Here is an 8,301-nt window from a genome sequence, read left to right as displayed (position 1 = left end):
TAAGTTCATAATAATAGTTTGATTATTTTGCTAGTAATTGTATCATGTAGCCTGTTTGTAAGGAATTATTTTATTGGTAAATATAAGGAGCTTAACCTGTTGTTTCTCATCCTAGATATGCAAGTGGCATGGCTTCGCCTCAGATGACAGAGGAGACAAGAGGTGATATATGGTAGATTGGTGTGAGAAAGACCCAGAGGGACTTGGCACTCTGCAAGCTTGCACTGTCTGCACTAAATGTAGAGACATATGGTCAAGTGGTCAAGTACAAACTGAAGGCCATGCAGGTGTTGGCCATTCAGCACAAATCCCGGAAGACAAAGGAAAATCCTGTTAATATACGGCTGTGCAACAGTACAGAGCTCTGCTCATTGATAAAGAAGAACTGAACAAACGGCCTTATCACTGTGAGAAGTCAACATCCTTCACAATGTTGCAACATGGATATACTGGAGAAATGATAAAGACAGAACCACACTGACTGTGCATATATCATTTCGAAAACATATTGTAGCAACGGACACATATGCAACCTACCAAGTTAACATGAACATAAACTTGATCCAGTTACCGTCACATATTACGTTCAGCCTCCAAGAAAAAGATGATGACAAAGTAAAAAGCAGATTTCTCCCCATTACTCAAGTTTGATCTCAAATTTCCTCAAATACAGCTATAATATAAAATTACACTATTAAATACTTTAGCAGCAATTCTTTAATTGAAAGTTGAAAACCTTCTTTTGAGTCCCTAACACGTGGAAGGGTTTTCCTTTGCAATTTTAAGACATTAAATTTGCCAGTGTAACATATTGTATTATGTTAGTTAGATTAAATATTTTAATTGCAGTTTGTTGTTATCATTAGTTATGTAGGCTACTTATGTGTGAAACCTGGTGAACATTATTGTGAGTAAAACATCTCCTCTAGCTCTCAAATATTTTACTGCCTTTCTTGAGTTTAATTCTGTTTCATGAAAAAACAGGTAAAGGCAGTGCTTACCATTGTTTGTACCCATGTAAAGTAAAATTGAGTGTTTTTTCTCTCTCTGGGACTCATCCCAGAACCTCGCAGATTTTCCCCAAGTCCAATCTGAGCCTGTGCAGGGTTTCAGGCCTGATGGTAGTAGCAAGGCTGGCCCGAGTCACCTACCATCACTCTCTGTTCAAATAAATCCTGGACTGGCAGGATAAAGCAGAACACCACTACTTCTTCCAGCAGAAGGCAAAGCCAAATTATGTCCTTTAATACGTATTAATATCATGTGCAGTATTATGTATAACCGTTGAGTAGGTCCCATTCACATGTTGATTCAAAGAGCTCAAAGAGATAAGATGTTGACTACATGAACAAGGCACAACTCCATCCTGTCACCCACCTTTAGTACCAAACACCTGCACCCTCTTTACAGACACTGTCTCGCACTTCAGAGGACAATCAGAAGCCCTGACCTGACAACTTTAAAAGAAAGGAATTGATGCTAAAGTATTTATGTATTGTGTTTGTTGCTGCAAACACATGGTCCTGAGTATAGGTGTACTTTGTTTTGTTTTTGTGTGTTAATTCAGTTTTCAGCTGTGATTCTCTGTGCTCTTTCACCAGGGAGGAGCTCATGAACATCAGGGGAACAACTCCAGCGGATTTAATTCCCACTTTTCTTGCTTCATCAGTGGAATTATTGGATTTTTTTTGTGAAGGGCTCGCTCGCTGTCCTTCGCTGTGTGAAGCGCCACAGGAGAGGGAAAAGAGCCGGGTCGCTTGTGCGTCTGGAATATCATTCACCCAAAGTCCTCCCTCCATAAACGATTCTCGCCTGGCAAATGAGCTGAACCAGTTCTACTGCTGCTTTGAGAGTCAATCGGACACCATCCCCTGTGACTCCTCCGCTTAGCTTCAACCTCAGTCCACCACTTATTCCCCTCCCTCCTCAGAGCTGGCCAGCTCCACCCCCTCCCCTCCTCTCTCCATCACAGAGAGTGAAGTCTACGGACTTTTCAGGAGGCAGAAACCCCGCAAAGCAGCTGGGCCGGACTCTGTCTTCCCATCCACCCTGAAACAGACATTTTTAACACCTCACTGGAGACATGCCATGTGTCAGCCTGCTTCAAAGCCTCCACTATCATCCCTGTCCCCAAGAAACCAAGGACCACTGGACTAAATGACTATAGACCCGTCGCCCTGACATCTGTGGTTATGAAGTCCTTTGAACGCCTTGTGTTGTCCTACCTAAAATCCATCACAGACCCACTCCTGGACCCCCCGCAGTTCGCCTACAGAGCCAACAGGTCTGTATATGATGCAGTAAATATGGCCCTTCACTTCATCCTCCAGCACCTGGACTCCCCAGGAACCTACGCCAGGATCCTGTTTGTGGATTTCAGCTCTGCTTTTAACACCATCATCCCGGCCCTGCTGCAGGACAAGCTCTCCCATCTGAACGTGCCTGACTCCACCTGCAGGTGGATCACTGACTTCCTGACGGACAGCTGGGAAAACATCTGATTCCAGGACCATCAGCACCGGTTCCCCTCAAGGCTGCGTTCTTTCCCCCCTTCTCTTCTCCCTGTACACCAACAACTGCACCTCCAGTCACCAGTCTGTCAAGCTCCTGAAGTTTGCGGATGTCACCACCCTCATTGGGCTCATCTCAGGTGGGGATGAGTCGGTCTACAGGTGGGAGATCAACCATCTGGTGACCTGGTGCAGCCAGAACAGTCTGGAGCTCAACACTCTGAAGACAGTGGAGATGGTTGTGGACTTCAGAAATAGCATAGCCCCACCCTCCCCCATCATTCTGTGTGACTCGCCAGTCACCGCTGTGGACTCGTTCCGTTTCCTGGGCATCATCATCTCCCAGGACCTCAAGTGGGAGCTGAACATCACCTCCCTCACCAAGAAGGCCCAGCAGAAGATGTACTTGCGGCAGCTGAATAAGTTCAACCTGCCAAAGGTTGCGTTCCGATCGCCCAGTAGTTCCCCGCAAAGTGGACTGCACAGGGTATTGAGCCATTTTAAGTGAGATTCCAAACCGCAGGGAGCACACTATGTTCAGTTCAAAGGGCACTGTGAATTGTGTAGGTGTGGCAGGATGAGGTTTTCTTTCCCTCCCTCTTACCTGTGCACGAGAAGGCGCACCAGCACACCTGGGGCTCATCCCTTTTGACTGGGAGAGGTGGGGAGCTGTCTTTTTAAGCCTGTGTGGTAGACTCATTTGCGTTTCTGTCTTCTCCTGTTGGGTGTGGAGACGTGTCTGGGCTGGCGTGCTGCACGTTTGTTGCCGTTGCCAGAGGTTGTTAGTTTACTGCGGAGTGGTAAGGAAGTTTTTTTATCTTCATGCCTTTCAGTGTTTGCATTGTTGGGCGGGTGGCACTAATGAGCGTTCTCTCATAGAGCCAACTTTGTTTCGGCCGTGGATATTCTCTGTATGGATAGATGAATACCTGGGCTGCTGGCGTTGGGTGCCTCGGTAAGCTGCATGCCTCCCTCTTCTTTCTATTTGGTGTTTATCAAGATCTGATCTTTGATCTTTTTGGTCTTATTTGTTATAGTTGAGTGCTGTGTGGTTGCGCGTATTGCTTGCTTGATATCAGTATAAAACTTTGCTGTATATTGTTACAAACAGTGTCTGGATATGACTGTCCTGGATGCACAGAACTGGTTTGGAACGATACATTTTAAGTGTTTGAATATCCAGACATTGGCTCTGTAAATATTGGTATTAACTGGATGTATATTGCATGTGGGTTTGTTTGTGTTTGATTTTGATCCTTTAATTATGCATGCGGGTCTGTTTTTGAATGGTGCTTGTGTTTTTTTTTTGTTTAGTTTTCTCTAATTCGCATTACATATCTTTTCTTAATAGAGCAGGTGTTGCTATTAATATATGACAAAATAAAATTGTGTTTTTTTATAATTATTTGATTGTCTCTGCCTCCTAATTTTGATAGAACAATCTGTGTGCTTCAAAGGTCTTGGGCTTATCCCAAGTGCCATTGTCGGACATTTTCAGCTTCTCGAGTGTTATAGACCGCTCGTTTCTGCCACATAGGGAAGAAGGGAACAACGGTTCATCGCTTCGCAGGAAGTTGTCAAAGATTACCCATAAGCCTTTGCAACTAACAATAGAGGAGACCACGGTTTGTATATCTGTAATTATTGTCGTTGTAACTAATGTTTATGATTATTTCAGAGGTTAAGTTGCCTAAAGACAACAATGCTCATATGAATCTTTGTAAGAATGACGCTGCATATGTTGTAAATTAATCCACTCACATTCATTCACAAGTTTCATACATTTTAATAGAATATAAATAGAAGTATGGAAATATACGTTTTGTAATTGTATCAGTTTGTTTTAATGTATATTTAATTTCAGTAAATGTCCACAGTAGCAGCGGGTAGGCCTGTCCGAGGTGTTTACGTTACCAGGGTAACACATGGCGGAACTGACGTGTGCTTTGATGATGCAGGGAGTACTGTTTATGTACACAGGTACGGTTTACAAAGCATGTATATATGATGCATGAGATGGCTATTGTACGCAAAGTGGCGATTTTGCATGTGTATGATACACTACAGTTTGCTATAGCGTTGCAACACAAAGGAGGCTAACACACAAGACATAATGACTTAGGTTTAGGCACTATCTCCTGTTAGGGTAAGTTGCCTTGGGGGACTATGAACGCCTCAAACATCTCTAGCTAGCAACCCCCAGGGGCGTCATATACAGACGCGCCTGGATGCGTCTCATACACACGCACCTTGGGGGCGTCTCCTATACATGCAAAATTGACGGGTTTTTTGCGTCAAATGAATACGCTTGACAAGCGTTTATATATAATGCCTGGCATGAGAACAGGCTGGATAACAGCTACGCAGAGGCGGTATGGGGCCAAAAACTTCTGCAGGCGCCTCTGGAGAGAAGTGAGAGGGCTCCAAGAGCGCTTTGTAGGGCTGGGAGGCAGTGGTTTCCAGAATACAGCTCTGAATAAACGCGGTTGGCAGACACAAGATCATTTATCACAGGTTTTAAAAATACTAGACAAATGAAATCTACTTTCATTTAAGTGCAAGACTTGGTCGTTAGCACTGAAGGTGAATTGGCGAACTGGCGAGTTGATTGCTTGATAGACCACAGGTGTGAGACGCAGCAGATGTTAATCAGCCAGCATTTGTATCTAAAGGCTCGTGCAGACTACACGAATGGCCGTCTTGGGAGTCATGAAGTTATTGTGGCGTTCACACTACGTGATCGGTGACAGACTGATCGATCACTGATTTAGCCCTGATCACAGCCCAACGGTCACTGAGCTCGGTGACCGGCAAATCAGACTTAAAATCGTGTAGTGTGAACTAGGCTTAAAGTAACCACTAATAGGGCTGAAACAATTCATCGATAAAATTGATTAATAAAATGCTTCGACACAAATTCTTTGCATCGATGCTTTGTTTGACCATTTAGCTATACAGCACAGTGTTTCGCAGGGACATTTATTACTGTCGCACATCACACTTAAACTGTGATGGGCTGGTGATGGTGCAATGGATAAGATACCTCCCTTTGGTGTGAGAGACCAGGGTTCAATCCCCTACTGACCCATACACCATTTGTCCCTGAGCAAGACACTTAACCTCTAGTTGCTTCAGAGGTGTGTGACATAAAATAGTAACTTTTGGTTGCTTTGGATAAAACCGTCAGCTAATTGAATAAATGTGATTATGATGGAGCTGTTTGCAAAGTGGAGGAAGAGAGAGAGAAAATAGCGAGGGACAAAGAAAAAAGTGTCTAAAGTATGTTATTATTTCAAGCTAAAGACAAGAAGTCTGTAATGTTACCGTCACTCCACCCAGCCCGTTCTCATCTCAGGGCGTCATATAGCAACGATTTGAGAAAGAGACAAAGCGTATTTGACGCTAAAGGTACCCTGAAATCAATCAGTGAGACGCACCGCTGGCTGAAAGCGTCAGTTATGACGCATTGAGAACGTGTTGGTCCACCATAAAACGAAACTTGTGTGCCTCGGGAACAGCACTATGGCACCTTATCAGAAAGCAGCCGGTGTTCTGCCAGCTGACCACAGACAAGGTAACAGCAACTTTAGCATTTATCATGATTGATTGTTGAGTCGCCGCAATCCTCAGCTGAAAATGTTCAAACGTGCGTTCTCCTTTTTGGCCCATGAGTTGTTTCCTCACAGTCATGAGTTAACTGGGTGTCAGGGAGCTGCACCTTTTAACTCACCTGCAGCTCTCTCTGTAGCTCAGACATTTCCTGCTACCTGCATGTGCTAATCCATCCTTAGTTATAATAACAAACAGCTGTTTCGTGTGCAGGATCGCTCATTTCCAGTTTCACATTTCAGGTGTTTTCTTGACAAAACGTGGTTTGGAAACCAGGGTCCGGTGACACGGCCATCAGCTCGTGTGTGTGTGTGTGTGTGTGTGTGTGTGTGTGTGTGTGTGTGTCCCTGTCATCGATCAGTCACGTAGTGTGAATGCAACAAAGACTTCAAGACTGCCATCCATTCCATATTTATTATATTTCTACATTTATATGATTATAAATGTTATAAGCTTATGAGCATAAGCTTAATTTGTTTTCAGCTATAAATTAAACTCTGGAAAACTTTGGCTGAGAATCAAATTCAGCAGATTGTTGTTGTTTATTGGTTTACTATTAAAACCCCCGAACCTTGTGAACAACTATTTAAACTGGGTGCATTTAGTGACTGAGCATCCCGTCCAGCTTCTCAGTGCACATTGTCCAACACCAACTAAGCCTTTTATTATAGAGATGTAGCCAACCAAACCACTTGTTTTGCAGTAGCAGGCTGCCAATACAATCTGATTATTCCTGAAGAATCTAAATAATCTTCACAACGCAAAGAATTATTGTGGCAACACGAGAGCAGCTCCTTGTTGAAGCAGGTAAACCTGCATACAGAGGAAGCTGTGCGTCATGCATAAAACCCAACAGGACTGTCCACCATATTCTCTCTCTCTCTCTCTCTCTCTCTCTCTCTCTCTCTCTCTCTCTCTCTCTCTCTCTCTCTCTCTCTCTCTCTCTCTCTCTCTCTCTCTCTCTGTGCATCTGAAAAATCAAATAACAGCAGGTAGCTGCTGAGTGAAAGATTAGTTTCACCCGCGACATTATGGACTCACCTTTGCATCTGCCCAGCTCTGTGACTGTGACAAGCGCCCGACCAGGTCTTTACTGCGTAACTGCACGTACACAGCCTGGATGATCATTTCAGTTAATGAAGCAAAATGCAGATTACAGACTGGTTAAGTTATAAAAGGTATTGAAAATGTAGCGAAATTAAGAGCAGTCCTACGTTAGATGTACCCACCCCTGCTTCCTTCAGCTAGAAGTAACAGCAGCACAAAAGAAGAAGAAGCTGCACCGGCCTCGAGCAACTTTTTTTTCTCCCACAACATTTCTATACATTTTGTCCGCGACTGATGTGGAGTGTGTGAGTGATTGATTGGTCACTTAAACCGCCTCCTATATGAGCCTGAGCCAGGAAGGCAATGTGCAAAAAAACTTTACATTAGGAAAGAAGGGGGGGGCAAAACATAGATTTTGAAATGAAATGTGTATAATGCTTCCTCTGTCTGTCAGGTGATTAACCTCACCACAAATCCACACAAGTTGATTTCAGCGCCTCTGATAAAGTGCAGCTCACAGCTGCTTCAGGTGGAACAGAGAGGACAGACACAGAGCTACAGCTGGATCATCTTATTCTCTGCTAATTTGCAGGAGAATAAATAATATTCTGTGATAAATGTATGTTGGTGATAGATCTGCACAAATGTTTGTTGTTAATACTCCTACTGATTATTATTATTATTACTACTAGTAGTAGTATCCATTATTGTTAATAGTAGTTGCAACTTGCACTCTTATATGTGCATTAAAAATTACCAGCTGATAAAAACCTGTGCTCCAGGGACCAGATTCATGTAACATCTAAGGTTTAAAAGTTTCTCTTAGCTGGCTGAGTTAGATGGTGATTAATACTAAACAGTAGAAAATCAGACCAGTCTCCCCAAATGTCATTGGCTGTTAAAGTCTTGTGTTGCTTATAATAAACTAGCATGTTGATAACACATTAGAAATCTTTCAGAATGCTGTCAATTACATGAAGATGCATACTGTATGCAGTAGTGAGTGTGGTGTTGCTCTGGGACAGGTGAGTATGAGGCTGGGAGGGAAAAATCATGGTTTACTCACTACAAAAACGAGACTATACCACTGCTCTGAAGATAAAATCACAATTTCACACAGAGTATCAGGCGTCTG

The sequence above is a fragment of the Micropterus dolomieu genome, linkage group LG12, assembly GCF_021292245.1.
Source record: "Micropterus dolomieu isolate WLL.071019.BEF.003 ecotype Adirondacks linkage group LG12, ASM2129224v1, whole genome shotgun sequence".
Taxonomy (NCBI): Eukaryota; Metazoa; Chordata; class Actinopteri; order Centrarchiformes; family Centrarchidae; genus Micropterus; species Micropterus dolomieu.
This window is presented reverse-complemented; position numbering follows the sequence as displayed.